We start from the raw sequence: 20,336 nt of genomic DNA, 5'->3' as shown, positions 1-20,336 counted from the left end.
GAGAAAACCTAGGGAATTGAAGTGTATGTCACAGGAATGGACCTGGGAATAAAATTATTATCCAGAAGAATCTCCTCCACTCCATATTCCTAGATCTTTTCTTCCCATGCTAAGCCCCTAACTAACTTTCTCCATTCAGATAATGTAACCACTAATGAAACAATCGAAGTACTTAGCATTGGAGAGATGTAGTATGTAAAGGTTTCCACTGTGTCACAGGAGACACTCATGGAAAGGACACCCTAGAAATTGGTCAATGTAAGGAAAGCTGTTTAGCATGTAGGCCATGGAAGTTCTCAGTGACATCATCATTCGGTCCTGCCTGAAATATTCTTGTATCCTGGATAGCCCTAGCAGGTTCTGTGATGTTTGTAGAGTTGTCCTCAAAGAGACTGTCTCTCAGATATTCCTTCAGTAACTCTAGGGTTTACTAATTGGCCTCTAATTCAGAGTAAACAGCCATTTGGGAGGGAGAAGAAAGAGGGTCAAGAGAATAGAGATGGGGAGAAGGAAGCTGGCATTATATCTTGCCATAAAGAAAAGAAAAACTATGTGGTTCTTGGGAAAACACACTGGGAAGATGGATTTTGTTCTTTTATTCTATGGGTTAACCAAGCTAATGGAGAAGTTGCTGAACATCTTAAAGACCTTTGGGCAGATGATAAATATTCTAGATACTGCTTTTTTAGATTTTAATGATCCTGGGGATTCTATGGCTGATGGTATATGTTTCCCAGGAAGAGTGCTAGAAACAGATTGATTTTTTTGATGCTTTAGAAGACATGGAATTTTTCTGATACACTTGGGCTAATGGCACAAGGTATAAATGAGTTTTTTTTCGATGTGGAGTTTCCATCAGAACTTTGGAAGTATAAAAAACGTTTTTGTATTTTTGAAGTCTAATTTTCACAATGACAAATTACTTTGAGGACCGAGAACAGTTTCTGTAACCCTAGAGAGGGGTGATGAAATTCCCTGAAATCCTAGGGCAGACGGTGAACATGCCTTTTTGGTAGAAGGAGGAGGTACTTGAGCATTTTGGGACAATATGGAATATCTAGCATGCCCTTGTAAGGATTGGCAACTTTCCACAATTCCTTCATCATTTTTGGAAAATTACAAATCCCTTTGGACATATGGAGAATTTGTGCGACTCTCCTGAGGAATAGTTGTACCTTTTGGTTTCTCTTTGGCAGCATAAGATGGCAAAGGATACCTTTTGGCAGAAGGGGTAAGGTTGAAACTGTCTTCGTTCGAGGAGAAATTTCTCAAGACTCCATCAGAAGGGTCAAATCTTAACCCTTTGTTTCTAGAAACTGGATTCCTGAGGTCCATTTTGGTAGAGGGAGAATGGTGACCATTTCTCCCCAGAGTGGACATGTGAAATAAATCTACTTGGGTAGATGGGGACAGTTGTAAAGCAAGCTGTTGAGATGCAGTAGATCCTAAGACATCCTTCTCAGATGAGGAAGGTCTTAATGTACCGTGTATACGTGTAGAAATACTGACTGTGACGTCAGAATGTGGTATAGGTATTAGAGCGACCTCAGAAGATGTGACCTCTCCTAGACCATCATGGACATATGTGAGAGGGCTGAGAGCCTCATGATCAGATAACGATGTTTCTAGATATTGTTGTGTAATTGAGGAAGTTCCAAAAAAAATTTCTTCTGCTGGAGAAGTGGAAACAGACTTTCGTGTAGAAGTGTCAGGTTCCATAGCCTGCTTGATAGGCAAAACAGGTTCCAAGGCCCCTTCAGAATATAAGGTAAAATCCAAAGTCTTTGATGTATTTTGCAGATGTTCTGGGCCAGCTTGTGGGTATAAAGAAGGACTGGAAACCCCTTGTTCATATTTGAAAGTGTGTGTAGCATCTTCTGTATTTGGGGAAGATGGCTGACCTTGAGGAGATAAGGAAGGTCCTATAGCCCCCTGTGAAGTTTGCAGAGGTTGTATGCATTCTTTTGCCCAAATGGAAAAGAAGGAATCCCTTTCCTCAGTTATCAAGGATGCTGCAGACACTGGTGTTTGCATATCATGTTCCCCCACTCCTCGTTAACATATGGTTGAATCCATAACCTTCTCTAAGATAGAAAATGTCCTACAACATCTTTTTTTATTTGTGTCACATCCACAAGTCATTTCTAAAGATGTGGCTGTGGGTAGATATCCTTTTGTAGATGTTTCTTGTCCCACAATCTCTTTATGAGGTAGAGTACTACTCAGAAAATCCTGCTCAGTTTTGGGAAATTCTAGCATCTCTGATGTATATGTGGAAAATTTTGGAGCCTCTCCTTTCAGGACAGAATGACCTAGAGTTCTCTGACGAGGTAGGGGGTGTTTTATCTTCTCTGTACATTGTATAAATATGCACAGTGCATGGCTCATTGACTGTGTGTTTAGATAAACTTGTCTCGTTTTGGGCCTGATGATAAGTCAAGAGGGTCCTTTTCAATTTTAGAGGATATTTGAGTAATGTTCTGTATAGGGACATTGGATGTACTGGGGGAGATGGAGAGTGTGCTAATCATATTTTTTATGTACAGAATGCACAAGAGTCCCTTGGGTGGACTCAGAATTTTCTATCACATTTTCCTTGGGTATAGAACTCTCAAGAGCCCCTTCTGAAGCTGGCAATGGTCCTTGATCTAAAGGTGTACATGCAGAAAATTTTGTCTCTGCCAGGGCTGGTATGTGTGTTATGAGGTTCACTTGGGGATTTGTGACTGTATTTTGTCCCCCTTGGAACATAAGTGATGATTTAAGCACATTTTTTAATAGTGGAGGACTTGGAAGGTCCTCTAGGTTTAATAGGGAAGTTCTGAAATCCCCTTTGTCAGCAGAATCAGGTTTCAAACTCATTTTACCCAAAGCAGATTGCATAACGCACTTTGTTGGAGATGGGGGACACATTTGACTGTCTTCGTGAGTGGACATAGCTCTCTGCCCTGCTTTGGCAGCTGGTGAAGGTAATACAGTCTCGTAAGGAGAGGGGGCAGGACTTAATCCATTTGTGGATTATGAGAAATCACTGAGATTACCTTTAAGATAGGAAGTTTTGCAATCCTCTTTGTATTATGGGGCCTGTTGTACCTCCCCTTGACCAGAGTTGTCTTCTTCACCACATTTGGAGGATAAGTGCAAAGACTGGAGACCTGTAGGATAGGGAATGAACATTTGAAACTCCTTTGGGAACTCTGTGGGACAAAGAAATGATCACTAGCCTGAAGATGCAGAAATGAATGCACACACCTATGGTCACTTTGTCTTTGACAAAGGTGCTAAAATTATGAAATGGAAAAAAGACAGAATTTTCAAGAAATTATGGTTCAACTGGATTTCAGGACATAGAAAAATCAATTATGTAAATAAACTCCTGGGGGGGAAATAAATGATCATCTTTATAGATGCTGATAAAATATTTTGAAAAATCAATATTTCTTCATGTTAATTGTCTTGGAAAATATTAGGAATTCAATGCCCATACTTAAACATAGTAATAGAAAATACATAAAAAAAGTTGCCAACAACAAACTTACTGAAGAGAGACTTGAAGCACTACCACAAATATCACGAACTAGAAAATTTTGCCCAATATCTACTTACCCCATCAATATAGTACTGGAAGTCTTATCCACAAAAATTAGACAAAAACATGTAGGAAAACGGAAAAATTTAGAAAGCAAGAACTTAAAATATCATGATTTAAGATGATGTGATTGTATATTTTAGACCCCAAAATTCCACCAGGGTACTCGTTCATCTGATAAACAACTTCAGCAAAGTGGCTGCATGTAAACTTAACTCAAACAAATCAAAAGCATTCTATTTCAAGGATAAACAGTATGAGGAGAAAATAAGGAAATGACAGCCTTCAAAATAGTCACAAATAATAAAAAATACCTCATCTTGACTCTAAACAAGCAAGTGAAAGCTCTGTATGACAGGAATTTCAAGTCTCTAAAGAAAAATTTTGAAGAAGATCTCAGAAGATGGAAAAAATTCCCATGCTCTTGCATGTGCAGGGTTAATATTATAAAAGTGGCCATCTTGCCAAAAGTTATCAACAGATTCAAGGCAATCACCATCAAAATTCCAACTCAATTCTTCACAGAGTTAGAAGGAGCAATTTGAAAATTCAGTTGGAATAACAAGAACCCCATGATAGAGAAAAAGTTCTTCAACAATATAAGAACTTCTGGGGTAATCACTATTGATGACTTCAAGCTGTATTACAGAACAATAATGATAAAAATTGAACGGAATGGTAAAGGGACAGTCAGGTAGATCAATGTAATATAATTGAAGGCCCAGAAATGAAGGCACACACCTATGGCCACTTGATATTTGACAATGAATCGAAACCAACCAATGGAACGATAAAATTGTCCACAAACGGTTCTCATTCGACTGGAGGTTAGCATGTAGAAGAATGGAAATCAAACAATTCTTATCACCCTGTACAAAGATCAAGTCGAAGTGGATCAAGTATCTCCACAAGAAACATATAATCTAAAACTAATAGAAGAAAAAGTGGGGAAATTTACTGAACATAACACCAATGTCTTTGCTCCAAGATCAAGAATTGACAAATGGGACTTCATAAAGCTTTTGAAAATCATAGGGCACTGGAATTTGGAAAAAGGTAATAAAATAGGTTAAGAAAAGATCTTTGCCAAGCTTCCATCTGATAGAGGGCTAAAATCTATCTATAAAAGTCTCAAGGAGTTAGACTCCAGAATATCAAATAGTCCTTTCAAAAATGGTGAATAGCACTAAACAAAGAATTCTCTACTGAGGAATATCAACATCCTTAGCCATCAGGTAAATGCAAATCAACAAATTCTGAGGTTACACAGCACACCACTCAGAATGGTAAGATAAGAAATTCACAACAGATTCTGAAAAGGAGGTGGAGAAAGAGGAACTCTCCTCCTTTTTTGGTCAGATTGCAAGTTGGTATATCCATTCTGGAAATCAGTCTTGTATTTTTACAAGCTGGCAATACTGAGACCTCAGGGAAGGAAAGATTGACACTTCTGCCCACCTGTGCCCACATCCCTAGCCCAAGAAGAAACTGCATAATGCCTCTGGACACATGAATATAGGAGCAGTTAAGCTGAAGGAGCCCTGTAGTCCAAACTGCACCTACTACCAATTCTCATGTGGGGTGGGGAAGACTTAGACTGTCTGAGAGGCAGAACTCCTGAGAACTCTGCTCACATTCCTGACTCAAAAAAAAAAAAAAAAGAAAAAAAAAAACCACCTAGCTCCATCTGGGCATCCTGCACATAGGGACCTACGTGCAGTAGGGGCAGGACCTTTCTCGCTGAGGCTCTCATAGTGAGCTGAAAGTCAGCCTGAGAAGCAACTTCAGGCCTTAGACCAGAAGTGAATCCTACTTTTTTCCTCTAAGTGACCTGAGTGGTGGACTCAGGACAAGCAAAGAAACAACATCTCTGGTACCAGGCACTTCCAGTTCCTAGCAAGCTCCTGAACCTTGCTGATCCCAGCCCAGAGCTCCCTGCTCCTAAACACTGTGGGAGAGAGATGAACACCCAGGAGTGTGGGCAATACTGAGCCTAGAAGGCACAGAGACTGCCATGTCTGCCCACCCATACTCTCATCTCTGGCCCTAGAAAAAACTCCATAGTGCCTCTGGACCCAGGAATATAGGAGGAGTAAAACTGCAGGAGTAGTTCTAGACTGTGAACTGGTCAAACACCTCCCTGCTCACAAATCCTGGGGGTGGGTGAACTAGATCTTCAGAGGAGCAGATACTCCTGGGAAACCAGAGGAGACTACTTTCTGCCCAGATTCCTGACTAAAGAGGAAAACACCTTGGGCCTTCTGTGTCATCTACCCCCACAGAAGGACCTAGGAGAAGTATGGGAAGTTCTTTCTGGCTCCTGCCCACAGGGAGAGATGAAAGCCAGTACACAGGAGCAATTGGACGCATGAGAGCAGAATACTCTGTTCCCATGACTGGGGAAAAAAAAACAAGTAAAACAGGTCTACAGCAGTCCTGACACATGAACCTACAGGACGGTCAAGCCACTGACAGAAAAAGCAAGACAATCAAATTCCAAAGACAACCTGATGGCTAGAGGGAAGCACAGGAAATCAAACAACATAAATCAAGACTACTTGGGTTCATCAGAGCCCAAATCTCCCACCAAAGCAAACACTGGATATCTAAACACACCAGAAAAGCAAGATCTAGATTTAAGTTCACATTTTATCATGACGATGGAGGATTTTAAGAAGGTCATAAATAACTCCCTTAAGAGAATACAGGATAACAGAAAATACAGAAGTAAACAGGTGGAATCCCAAAAAGAAGGAACACAAATACCTTAAAGAACTACTGGAAAAACAACAAAAAAGGAGAAGGAAATGAATAAAAGCATCCAGGAGTTAAAAATGGAAATAGAAACAATAAAGAAATCACAAAGGAAGACAACCCTGGAGTTGGAAAACCTAGGAAAGAGACCAGGAGTCATAGATGTGAGAATCACCAACAGGATAAAAGAGATAGAAGACATAATCTAGTGAGCAGAAGTTTCCATAGAAAACATTGAGACAACTGTGAAAGATAATGTAAAACAGAAAAAGCTCCTAGCCCAAAACATACAGGAAATCCAGGACACAATGAGAAGATCAAACCTAAAGATAACAGGTACAGAAGAGAGTGAAGACTGCCAACGTCAATGGACAGTAATACCTCCAAAAAAATTAAGGAAGAAATCTTCCCTAATCTAAAGAAAGAAATGCCCATAAACATACACAAAGCCTACAGAACTCCAAATAGATTGGACCAGAAAATGATATCCTCCCATCCCATAATAGTCAAAACACCAAATGCACAAAACAAATAAAAATATTAAAGGCAGTAAGGGGAAGATTAAATTACATATAAAGGCAAATCTATAAGAATTACACCAGAATTCTCACCAGAGACTATGAAAGCCAGAAGATCCTGGACAGATGACATAAAGACACTAAGAGAACACAAACGACAGCCCAGGCAACTGTATCCAGCAAAACTCTCAATTAAAATAGATGAAGAAACCAAGATATTCAATGACAAAACCAAATTTACACAATATTTTTCTACATATCCAGTAATACAAAGGACACTCACTGGCATGCCCCAACACATAGAGGCAAGTAAAATCATAGATAAAGCAAGAATTAATTTTCACAACAAATCAAAGAGAACCACACAATCCTAAAGTAACCACCATTTTTGTAATTAAGAGAAAGTGGCCATCACTATTCATTAATATCTCTCAACTTCAATGGACTCAATTCCCCACAGAAAAGACACAGACTGACAAACTGGATACCAAATGAGGATCCAGCATTTTGAACTACAGGAAGCACACTTCAGAGACAAAGACAGACACTTCCTCAGCATAAAAGGCTGGAAAAATAAATTCCAAGCAAATGGTCTGAAGAATCAAGCTTGAGTAGCCATTCTAAAATCATATAGAATCGCTTTCAACCAAAAGAGATCAAAAAGCTTAAGGAAGGACATCTCATATTCATCAAAGCAAAAATCCACCAAGATGAACTAGAAATTATAAATATCTATGCTCCAAATACATGAAAGAAACCTTACTAAACCTCAAAAAAACATATTGCACCGAAAATAATAATCCAGGAGATTTAATCTCACTACTCCCATCACTAGACAGATAACAGAAACAGAAATTAAACAGAGACATATACAGACTAACAGAAGTTATAAACCAAATGGACTTAACAGATATTTTACAATATTCTATCATAAAACAAAAGGACAACTTCTTCTCACCACTTCATGGCACTTTCTCCAAAATTGATCATATAATCAGTCATAAAGCAAGCCTCAAAGGATACAGAAAAATAGAAATAATCCAATGCACCCTATCAGACCTCCATGGGCTAAGGCTCTTCTTCAATAACAATTAGGAAAGAACTACTCACATAAACATGGAAGTTGAACAATGCTCTACTCAATGATAACTTTGTCAAGGAAGAAATGAAGAAAGAAACTAAAGATTTCATAGAATGTAATGAAAATGAAGGTACAATATACCCAAATTTTTGAGATAAAATGAAAGCTGTGCTAAAAGGAAAACTCATAGCTGTGAGTGTCTGCATAAAGAAACAGGAGAGAGCATATGTCACCAGCTTGAGAGCACACCTAAAATCTCTAGAACAAAAAGAAGCAAATACACCCAGGAATAGTAGAAGGCAGGAAATAATCAAACTTATGGCTAAAATCAACCAAGTAGAACAAAATGGACTATACAAAGAATGAACAGAACCAAAAGCTGGTTCTTTGAGAAAATCAACAGGATACATAAACCCTTAGCCAGACTAACAAGAGGGCACACAGAGTGTGTCCAAATTAACAAAAAAAGAATTGAAAAGGGAGACATAAAAACAGAATCAGAGAAAATTAAAAAAGTCATCAGATCATCCTACAAAAGCCTATAATCAACAAAACTTGAACATTTGGAGAAAAATGACAATATTCTAGAGTAATGCCAGGTACCAAAGCTAAGTCAGGAACAGAAAAAAATGTTTAAACAACCAATAACTGCTAAGGAAATACAACCAATCATTAAAAACCTCCCTAACAAAAAGAGTCAAGGATCAGATGGGTTTTGTGCAAAAATCTATCCAGAATTCATAGAAATTTTCATAGCAATACTGTCCAAACTATTCCACAAAATTGAAACAGATGGAGCACTACTGAATTCCTTTTGTGAAGCCACAATTACTCTAATTCCTAAGCCACAAAATGACCCAACAAAAAAAGAGAACTTCAGTCCATTTTCCCTTATGAATATCGATGCAAAAATACTCGATAAAAGACTTGCAAAAAAAGTCAAAGAACACATCAAAACAATCATCCCTCATGATCAAGTCGGTTTTATCCCAGGCATGCAGGGATGGTTTTGTATGTGGAAATCTTCAACCTAATCCATTATATAATCACACTCAAAGATAAAAACCCAATGATCCTTTCATTAGATGCTGAGAATGCATTTGACAAAATTCAACACGATCATGACAAAAGACCTGGAAAGTCCAGGAATTTAAGGCCCATACCTAAACATATACAGCTAATTCATAGCTAACATTAAACTAAGTAGAGAGAAACTTAAAACAATCACACTGAAATCAGGGACTAGACAAGGCTGCCCACTCTCTCACAACTTATTCAATATAGTTCTAGACATCTTAGCCAGAGCAAGTAGACACTGAAGGGGGTCAAAGGGATATAGACCGGAAAAAAAGAAGTCAAAATAGTACTGTTTGTAGTTGATATGATAGTATACTTAGTGACCTCAAAAAGTCCACAAGAGAATTAATAAGCCTGATAAAAAATTTCAGCAAAGTGGCTGGGTATAAAAATAACTCTGCAGAAAAGCTAAGCAAGCAGAGAAAGAAACTAGGGATATGACACCCTTCACAATACCCCCCAAATAATATAAAATATCTCAGGGTTACTTTATACAAGCAAGTAAAAGATATAAGCATATGAGCAGAACCTCAAGTCTCTGAACAAACTGAAGCATACTTCAGAAGGTGGAAAGATCTCCCATGTCCATGGACTGGCAGAAATAATACAGTAAAAATGACCATTATACCAAAAGCAACCTACAGATTCTTTCCAATCCCCATCAAAATTCCAATCCAAGACATAGAGTTAGAGAGAAAAGTTAATAAATTCATCTGGAAAAAGAAAAAACACAGAATAGCTAAAACTGTCCTCAAAAATAAAATTACTTCCCTGGGAACCACTATCCATGAACTCGAGCAGTATTACAGAGCAACAGTGATAAAAACTGTATGGCATTAAAACAGAGGTAGGCAAATAAACCAGTGGAATAGAATTGAAGACCCAAAAATCAACCCATACACCCATGGTCACTTATTTTGTGAGAAAGGAGCCAAAACCATCAATGGAAAAAAAAAGATAGCATGTTTATAGAGTGGTGCTGATTCAACTGGGGGTCAGCATGTAGAAGAATGCAGATCGAACCAGTGTTACTACACTGTAGAAAGCTTAAGTCCATCTGGATTAAAGACATCCATTTCATCACAGATATACTCAAACCAATAGAAGAAAACGTGGGGAAGCATCTGGAACACATGGGTACTGAATATAATTTCCTGAACAAAACACCAAAGACTCATGCTTAAGATCAAGAATCGACAAATGCGATCTCATAAAACTGCAAAGCTTCTGTAGGGCATAGGACACTGCTGTTAGGACAAAACGGCAACCAACAGATTGGAAAAAAGATCTTTACCTATCCTACAACAGATAGAGGACTTACATCCAAAATATACAAAGAAACCATGAAGTTAGACTGTATGAGAAAAATAACCCTATTGAAAAATGGGGTTCAGAGCAAAACAAAGAATTCACAGCTGAAGAATATCGAATGGCAGGGAAATACCTAAAGAAATGTATAATCTTTAGTCATAAGGGAAATGCAAATCAAAACAACCCTCAGATTTCACCTCACACCACTCAGAATGGATATGATCAAAAACTCAGGTGACTGCAAATGTTGCGAGGATGTGTAAAGAGATGAACACACCTCTATTGTTGGTGGGATTGGAGACTGGAACAACAATTCTGGAAATCAGTGTGGAGTTTCCTCAGAAAATTGGACATTGAGATATCTGAAGACCCAGCTACACCTTTCTTGGCCATATACCCAAAAGATGCCCCAACATTTAACAAAGACACATGCTCGACTATGTTCATAGCAGCCTTATTTATAATAGCCAGAAGCTGGAAAGAAATCAAATGCTCATCAACAGAGGAATGGACACAGATATATGGTACATCCTCACAATGGAGTGTCATTAAGAGATACCAAGTTAATATCAATGGAGAAAATAAAACTTTACTGGCTCTTTATCTGACGTATGGATCATATCTTTTAGACACAAAATACCTTATGCTTCATAAATAAAGTAATGCAATTAAATACGCTATATATTTGAATAAATGCTTAAAATAATGGCACAGTAATTATCAAAAATTACATGAAAAATACTAAACCCACAAATCATTGCTGAAGTACAATTACAAATAACAGTGTTTGTATAGTGTTGCTGGAACAAAGAACCCTGGTATAAGTTTGTTGGGTCTAAAATTTAATATAGTTATTAAAGAAATTAATATAAACCTGAAAATTGAAATTATTTGTGATCCAATAGTACCACTTATGCAATATCTACCTGAAGGAATCTGTCTACCCCAGTTTTAATTCCATGAATGTCTTTACCTTCTAGCTCTTCACAATATCCATGTTACAAAATTGGAAAAATAAATTATATAGGCACTAGACCTTTATTTAACCAACAAAAGAGCAAAATTATATCATTGGCATGGATATTGATGAAAATAGATATCATTGTGCCAGTTGAAAATTCAGAAGTATGAAGACAATTATCTAAATCTTATTAAAGTGGCCAACTGCTGTTTGTTTGACTTTGAAGCCTCTTCTATAGAAGGAAAGTCAGATGTCATGTTATAATCATGGTCACATTTTTCCCATGGTTCACATGGCCATAGAGAGGATTCTACTATTCCTGTTTTGCTAAATATCCATGTTGTCAAACTGCCTTCCAATTCTTATTGTTTTTGTCCATACATTACTGCTTTTATGAGCTGTGGTCAGAGAAATGAGTAGGTGTACTGTGCAGCAATTACTGTAGTTTGTGTAACTGGTATAAGTGCTAAGAAAGTGAGAAGAAGGGAGCTGAGTATAAGGCTAGGGAAACATTGCAGAAAAGGAGAAGGCAGAATTTGAGGAACGAGAAGATGAAATTGTCCCATCTAGACATGACACAGTTATTGGACCTACGGGCTCACTGCATCTACAGTCATATGACAAAGTCCTGTACATAATTAAGACAATGGATTAGGGAAGATCCAAGCAGGCAGTACTCAGTGAACCAATGGATTATAAAGAAAATAAAACAGGAAAACATAAAGAACAGGAAGCTGAAAAGGGAATGTATTCAGAGAGTGTAGAACCAAGTTAAGGATCGGTGTGATCAAGGTACATTGTATACATGTGTGAGGAATAAATAAAAATTCTAAAATAAAAAAAAATTCTGAAAATATATTAATGATTTCTATATCCTATGGAAGTCATTTTTCTCAAAAATAGAATAGAGTATCCTAACTTTTTGTAAGTTGCAGAAAATTCAGTGAAAAAATTTAGTTACCTTAGTTCAGTGAATGCTGTCTGCATTATGGAAATATCAAACTGAGGCTCATTAATCTGTACAGTTAACTTATATCACCTGTTCAAATAAAATAAAATGAAACACTGCATAATGATCCACCAAAACCAAACTGCACACTAGAGATTGAAATCCAAATCGAAAAATGTCCTGTTCTTAACCTCAACAATTTTACTCTTTGAAACTCCAAATTCTTATGAATATAAAAGTTCTAACCTGATACTCAGCATATATTATGGTGTCTCTGTGACTTATGTGGTAAGACTTTTAGGGTGGCACATTGCCATCAATTATGTCATTCATTTTTAAAATCCTAGGACAACAAGATCTAAAATCCATGGGCTTTGGTTCTGACAGCCAGGGATTGCACTCTGTACATTATCACTTTATATTAATTAGCTAAACTATGAAAGGCAATTTGCTGCCTCACAAAATTATATTGATTCATTGCTATGGTTATGACAAGGGTTTCTTTTAAAAATAGAAATAAATTTCTCATGACAAATTTTACTTTCTCTTCTGGTGTTTTGTGGGGTTTTGATGAGCTTAAACCTCTCCTTCCCAACATAGCACTGACAATAGATTATTTCTCACTGTAGATCCTAGTCACACTAAAGAAAGGAAAAACACTGAATATAGTATGTGCTTTGTACTCTGTCCCAACAGATCGTTTTTGACCTCTTCTTCATCATCTTCACCACTACACTACCACCACTACCACCACCACCACCACCAACACCAACACCACCACCACCATCATCAACATCATCAACACCATCATTATCTAATTTACATGAAATTGAATTTGGAATTTTGATACACCAAAGAATGAAATGAGAAGTATTGTGCTTGAATAAGATATATTAATGAATACTAAGTCCTGTACAGTCATTTTAATGTTATAAAGATATTGCAAAAGTTGCTTCAGATGATTGAATGAAATGCTAGTGCCCTATACAACAGTGTTTGGGAGTCCCTTAGTGAGAGAATGGTACTTTACAGCAAGGCCTTCATTATCAGATTTTGACTCAACAAATCTGACAACGAAGTGAAATTGTCACAGAAATAGGATAGTGCCTCTCTAGAAACAGCTTTTATCCACTAATATGCATTTACTTCTATTTCTTAATTGTCATGTTGATATGGGCTTAGGATACATTATGTTCTATGTATTAATGATATTTTAGTATTACTTGGTTTAATTTTGAAAATTTAAAAGGAACATACCTATGCCATGATTGTATCCCATAGAACTTTTAATTTGATCTTGAAGAGATTCATGAAAACTGAAGTATCGAAAATGTATACCTTCCCATTCAAAACTTGTAACATCCATCATGTGAAACTCCCACTGAACCTCTGTGGATTGATGTATCTGAAAGCATTTAAAGACTCTCCTACTGCATTACTGCAACTCTACAGAAGCTTCACTCCCATATTGGCCGTTCCAGATTGGCTGTAAATAAATCATTTGCTGTGTCTTCGAAAGGGTTTTAAATATTTTCACTAACTTTTGATGTGGAGCTACTTAGGACTTTGAGAAAAGGGGACAGACAGGCCCTAGAAAGTATGTTTTTAAAATTATTTTCTTAAAATTAGACTTTCTCTTGCAATATTTTTGAATTATGATTTCCCTTCCCTCTACTACCCCATTCTTCTATGCCTCTCTAGTCATCTGTTTCTACATTCTTCTGACTCTCAGTAGAAAACAGTCATCTATGGGATAAAAATAAAATGAAAGTTAATGAACTGGAGTAGAACAAAACAAGCAGATAGAAAAGAGCCAATGCATGCTACAAGAATCAGATACAGACACAGAGACCCAGACTTCCATTCACATACTCATGAATTCGATGGAAACATAAAACCAGGAAAAAATATATACACAAAACATACAGAGAAAAAATTAATAAATAAATAAACAAATAGCAAAAGGAAAAAAAACATTCTGAAGAAAAAGTCCTAACAAGGATTTTCCAAAGATAATATTGAGTTCCCTTAGTGCTTTATATGCAGTCTACCCTTAAAATAAGTTTGGTTACCCAGTGAAATTGCCTTGGAGAAAACTAAGTTTTCATTTTCTAATGATAACCCATTGAAGATAACTTCCAGTTTAGAGAGAAGGTGAGATGCAGGGCTTGGCTTCTTTCAAGGGCTAATTAATAATTAAGGACATCTGTGAGATGCTGTCCTCTGAGCATGATACATTTGTGGCACTCAGGAACTCACAATAGTTACATCTATCTGAACAGACTCTATACAATATTGATACTGCCTATTCAAAGGAACTAAGCGCAGTGCTGGAAATAGAAAATGATGTAGCTACGGGCGTCTTACCAGGTGTTACATGTATAGCTTCATGCACATGTTCACAGAAGAGGCTCAGTTTATATCCACGGGGTCATGAAGCAAAAAAGATAAAAGACATGCACGTTCTATGGGATTTGGTGTAAAGAGAGTATGTTGATTGGGAAAGATATTAGATTGAGAGTGTAGAGGGCTTCCATACATGTGTTGTGCAAGTGTGGAATTGTCAAAGAATAACTTGCTTTCTTAAAACTTTCAAATGTAACCACTAAGAACGGTTTGGCAGACATTCTTTCAAATCTACTCTATTTGTTTTTAAAATTGGGTCTCATAGTGTAGCTCAAATTGAACTAGAACTCCCAGTGTTCTATCTACTGCTTCCCATGCTCTTGTAGCAGGTTTACTCTACATTGACAAAATTATAGAATATGTGTAAATCTTCTGTTTATGAAGTTTGATTACATAATGCAATATTCTGTCATGTGTTTTTCTTTTAACAATATATCTTGAATACATGTGCATGGGGAATTTCTTCATGGAACATCATCCATTTAATAAATGGTAGTATACTCATTTGTTTAAATAATAACCTCATGGTGGCTTTCATATTATTTTCATTTTCATTAACTAAAGTTAGCTACAGAAAATCAGCATGGACACTGACTCAGGCACTGTGCTCAGTGGTGATTATTTACATTATATTTTGTATAAATTACAAAACACGTTGTTGGAATGATGTCAAGGCTGTTAAGTAATGTAATATTTGTATAAATACTGCCAATTTCCATCTCAGAGACTATAATAAATACATATAGTAATCAATTTTATGTGAAAGAACCCATAGTATACCATTCAAAATTAAATGAGACATATATTTTAAAAGGGTATCAGTCTCTGACTTCTGTCATATTTTGAATAGGGGAAGTATTGACGAAGTTGAAGCAGAGGGCAACCTCTATAGGAAGACCACCAGTCTCAAATAACCCGGACCTCTGAGATCTACCAGACACTGAGCCACCAACCAGGCAGCATACACAAGCTGGTCTGATGCCCTGACACATGTATAGCAGAGGACTGACTGGTCTGGCCTAATCCTTGAGAGACTTGAGGCCACAGGGATTATGGTGTCTGGCAGGATTTGGGGAAAATCCTCTTGGAGTCAGGGAAGGAAGAGGTGGAATGGGATAAAGAATTCTGGGAGGAGACAAGGAGAGTGTACAATGGAAAGAATGTAAATAAATAAAATAATTTATAAATAGATTCACTTATAAATTCAAATGCTAGATTCTTTTTAACATCTACATTGCAATTCAATCATGAAGTTTAGCGTTTTATGCTTACTGAACTGTGTAAGCTTTAATCCTAAACTTCCTCTTCATACTATTTGCGAATTTTCTTTTTTATTACATTGCATCAATTCTGTTTGCATATGTAGAAGGCTTACTCTTTATAATTTGTGCAGAAAATAGATTTATGAATCTTTTTATATTAATGATCTGTTATGTGTGAATGTCTATGTATAGATTTGTGCATATGAACACAGGTACATGGGGAGACCAGGAGCTGCTTTTGTAGATGGTCACAAGTGGCTTCATGGGTGTTGGAAACCGAACGTGTTTGCTATTAAGAACAGTAAGTACTCTTAACCACTAAGCTAATACTACAGTACTCACTCCATAATAAAATCAACCTATTTATAATTTTCTGATGTATTTCAGGGTATCATTGAACTTGAGACATCTTGCCACGTTTTAAGTGCTATGACTACATACAAGCATTATTTTTTCCCAGCTTTCTTTTCTTTATCATCTTAAGATGTGTTGGATTAAATATGTTAATATTATGCACTAAATCCTTCAAATGTTTACTTACAAAACCTTGGGTTAGTGTCTGTTTCTTTCCTCTGCAATGACTATATTAATTTTACACCTTGCAGTTCTCTCTTTACACAGTCCATCTGATGTGTTTTTGCTTTCATATAGAATGAAGTAAGAGCTTTTTAGTTGTTCTTTGAATAGTTAATGTACTAAGAAAATGTTTTGAATTTTCTATTTGAAGGGCAATACATTAATTTTTAAAATATTCCTAGAGTTTTGTTTTTTTCTTAGTATTATTGTTCTCATTAGTCTCATTATTAATATTCTGTGTAAGCTTTTATGTGTTCTGTTCATATAGTGAATATAGAAGTCTCCCAAACATATATGAGTAGGTATCTAATTTAGGTTCTTGGCTTTTCATGCCATGAAATTTTATCTGCTAAACCACCTCACTGGAACACACTCTAACACTTTAAGGTGACATATAGCTCCAGGCTACTTTTATATATACAATGTTTTCATCATTTGGCTTTTAATAAATATTTTTGATTATTCTAATATATTTTATTTTCCATGTCCACTTGGTAACTCTAGTATGCTTATTTTAATATTTAATTATTTTAATCATAATTATGCATTTGATACCTAGATAATGTAAAATTATCTTAGATACAATTGAATACATGCAATTAGTTACCTAAAGCATGAAGCTTGGTACATAATTTTGTTCATTATTACTATGCATTTGCATAAAACAGGATATTTCAAAGTCACAATCCTGATGCCAATTTTACACAGTATGACAGCTAATAACTATCTGTGATTTTTAATCACTTAAAAGGATTTAGGATTATATTGTTAAATGATATTTCCCCAACATCAAGTAAATAGATTTTATTTTGCTTCAATTAAGTAAATGTGCTATAGCAGGAAAATTTTAATTTCCTTTTATTAGTTAAGACTAAATTTAACTTTTACATACTCCTGCCTATCAGAAAGTCAATATTCTATTACAGGAAGATGTGCCAGGCACTGGTCGAATTTCTAGTATAACCTGTAATTACAATCATCAGTCTTGTCAGTTTTAAGTGATTGTTCACAACATGCCTGGAGAACACAATGATCAACATGGCAGAATATCCACGATGGCAGGGCAGTGGCATAAATAGCTTGGTAATAGCAAAAAAACTCTCTAATTTTGCTTAAGTCCTGTTCAATGAACATGGATGGTACTGGTAATTTACCCATGTGTAGAAGGCTATTGAAGCTGTGGTTATGGGGTAGAATGAAAAGCCCCTTACTTACTTAAGCAAGTATCTTACCTAACAACAATCAAAGCCATGTGTCCTTATATACAGAATTAATTACAGTCTCTGCAACAAAGATCACAGGAAAAACCCCAGCCATTCAAACTGCAGGTTAGCAATTTCAAGTCCAGTCTCAATGGCTCTATCTACAAAATGTCACTTGATTCAAGGCTGAGAAACATTACAGAGGAGGGTGCGAGAAGATTGTAAAAGATTAAAGAGTACTACAAGATGGGTTCTCAAAGTAACACCAGAAATTACACTCATAATGTCTCACTAACATGACTGCCTACACAACAGCTGAGGAAGAGAGGGAATGGGGAAGAATTAAAGTTTAGTTTTCTTTCTGTTTCAACTCCTCCTCCTCCTCCTCCTCCTCCTCCTCCTCCTCCTCCTCCTCCTCCTCCTCCTCCTCCTCCTCCTCCTTCTTCTTCTTCTTCCTCTCTCTCTCTCTCTCTCTCTCTCTCTCTCTCTCTCTCTCTCTCTCTCTCTCTCCCTTATTGGACTTAACCTTTGTACATGGTCATAAGAATGGGATATTTTTCAGTCCCCAGCTCCGAAAAAAAGAACCAAAAAAAAAAAAAGAATAGGATATTTTCCCTTCTTCTACACGCTGGCTTCCAGTAGAATAAGCCCTATTTTTGAAAAATGCTATGTTTCTTCCTTTGATGATTTTATCTCCTTTACCAAAGATCAACTGATAGGTGTGTGGGTTCATTTCTGGGTCTTCAATTCTATTCCATTGTCGATCTCTCTGTCTCTGTACCAACACCGTGCACTTTTTATCACTGTTGCTCTGTAATACTTGTTGAATTCTGGGTTGAAGATTTCCCCAGAAGTTCTATTATTGTTGAAGATAGTTTTCACTTTCCTGGCTTTTTCTTAATCCAAATGAATTTTAACATTGTTTCTTCTATCTATATTAAAGAATTCAGTTGGATTTTTGATGGAGATTGCATTGAATGTGTAGTTTGCTTTTGGCACAATGGTCACCTTTACTATATTACTACTGTCAATCCATGAGCATGGAAGCTCTTTCTATCTTCTGAGACCTTCTTCAATTTCTTTCTTCAGATACTTGAACTTCTTTCATACAGATCATTTACTATCTTGGTTAAATTCACACCAAGATATTTTATATTATTTTGGACTATTGTGAAGTTTGTGAAATCACTATTTTCTTTCTCAGCCTGTCTATGGATACATTGAGGAGAGGAAGGCTCCTGGTATGTTTGAGTTAATTTTATACCCTGACATTTTTCTGAAGTTGTTTATCAGGTTAAAAAGTTCTCTGGTGGAACTTTTGGAATCACTTAATTATACTATCATATCATGTGCCAATAGTGATATTTTGATTTCTCCCCTTTCCAATTTGTATCCCATTGTCTTCCATTTGCTGTCTGATTGCTCTGGCTATGACATGAAGAACTGTATTGAATAAGTGGGGACAGAGTGGGCAGACTTGTCTTGTCCTTTATTTTAGTGAGATTGCTTCAAGTTTCTCTCCATTTAGTTTGATCTTAGCTGGAGGATTTCTGTATATTTCTTTCACTATGTTAAGATACGGACATTCAATTCCTGATCTTTCCACGACTTTTATCCTGAATTGCTGTTGAATTTTGTCAAATGCTTTCTCAGTATCTAATGAAATGACCATATGTCTCTATCTTTGAGTTTGTTTACATGTTGGATCACATTGATTGTTATCTGTATATTCAAACATTGCTGCATCCCTGATCATGACGGATGAATATTTTGATGTTTTTTTTAGATTTGGTTTGCAAGTATTTTATTGAGTATTTTTGCATCAATATTCATAAGGGAAATTGATCTGAAGTTCTCTTTCTTTTTTTGGTCTTTGTGTGGTTTAGGTATTAGACTAATTGTGGCTACATAGAAGCAATTTGATAGTGCTCTGTTTTAATTTTGTGGACAGTTTGGACAGTATTTTTACAAGGTCTTCTATGAAGGTTTAATAAAATCCTGTACTGAACCCAACTGGAACTGGGATCTTTTTGGTTGGGAGACCTTTAATAAATTCTTTTATTTCTTTAGGATTAATGGGGTTGTTTAGATGGTTTATTTGTTCCTAATTTAATGTTGGTACCTGGTATCAGTCTACAAAATTGTCCATTGCCTCCATATTTTCCAATTTTCTTGAATATAGGCTTTTATAGTGAAATCTCATGATTTTTGCAATTTCTTCAAATTCTGTTTTTATGTCTCCCCTTTCATTTCTGATTATGTTAATGTGGATACAGTCTCTGTGACCACGGGTTTGTCTGGGTAAGGGTTTATATATCTTGTTGTTTTTCTCATAGAAACAGATTCTGGTGTTGTTGATTATTTGTAAAGTCCTTTTTGTTTCTACTTGATTCATTTCATTTCTGAGTTTGATTATTTCCTGCCTTCTACACCTCTTGGGTTTACTTATTTCTTTTTGTTCTAGAGCTTTAGGTGTGCGGTCAAGCTGCTGATATATGCTCTCTCCTGTTTCTTCTCCCAAGCATTCAGAGCTATAAGTTTTCCTCTTAGTACTGCTTTCATTGTGTCACATATGTTTGGGAATGTTGTATCTTCATTTTCATTAAGTTCTAAGAAGTCTTTAATTTATGTCTTTATTTCTTCCTTGAAC

The sequence above is a fragment of the Rattus norvegicus genome (assembly GCF_036323735.1).
Source record: "Rattus norvegicus strain BN/NHsdMcwi chromosome Y unlocalized genomic scaffold, GRCr8 chrY_unlocalized_39, whole genome shotgun sequence".
In the NCBI taxonomy this organism is placed as follows: Eukaryota; Metazoa; Chordata; class Mammalia; order Rodentia; family Muridae; genus Rattus; species Rattus norvegicus.
This window is presented reverse-complemented; position numbering follows the sequence as displayed.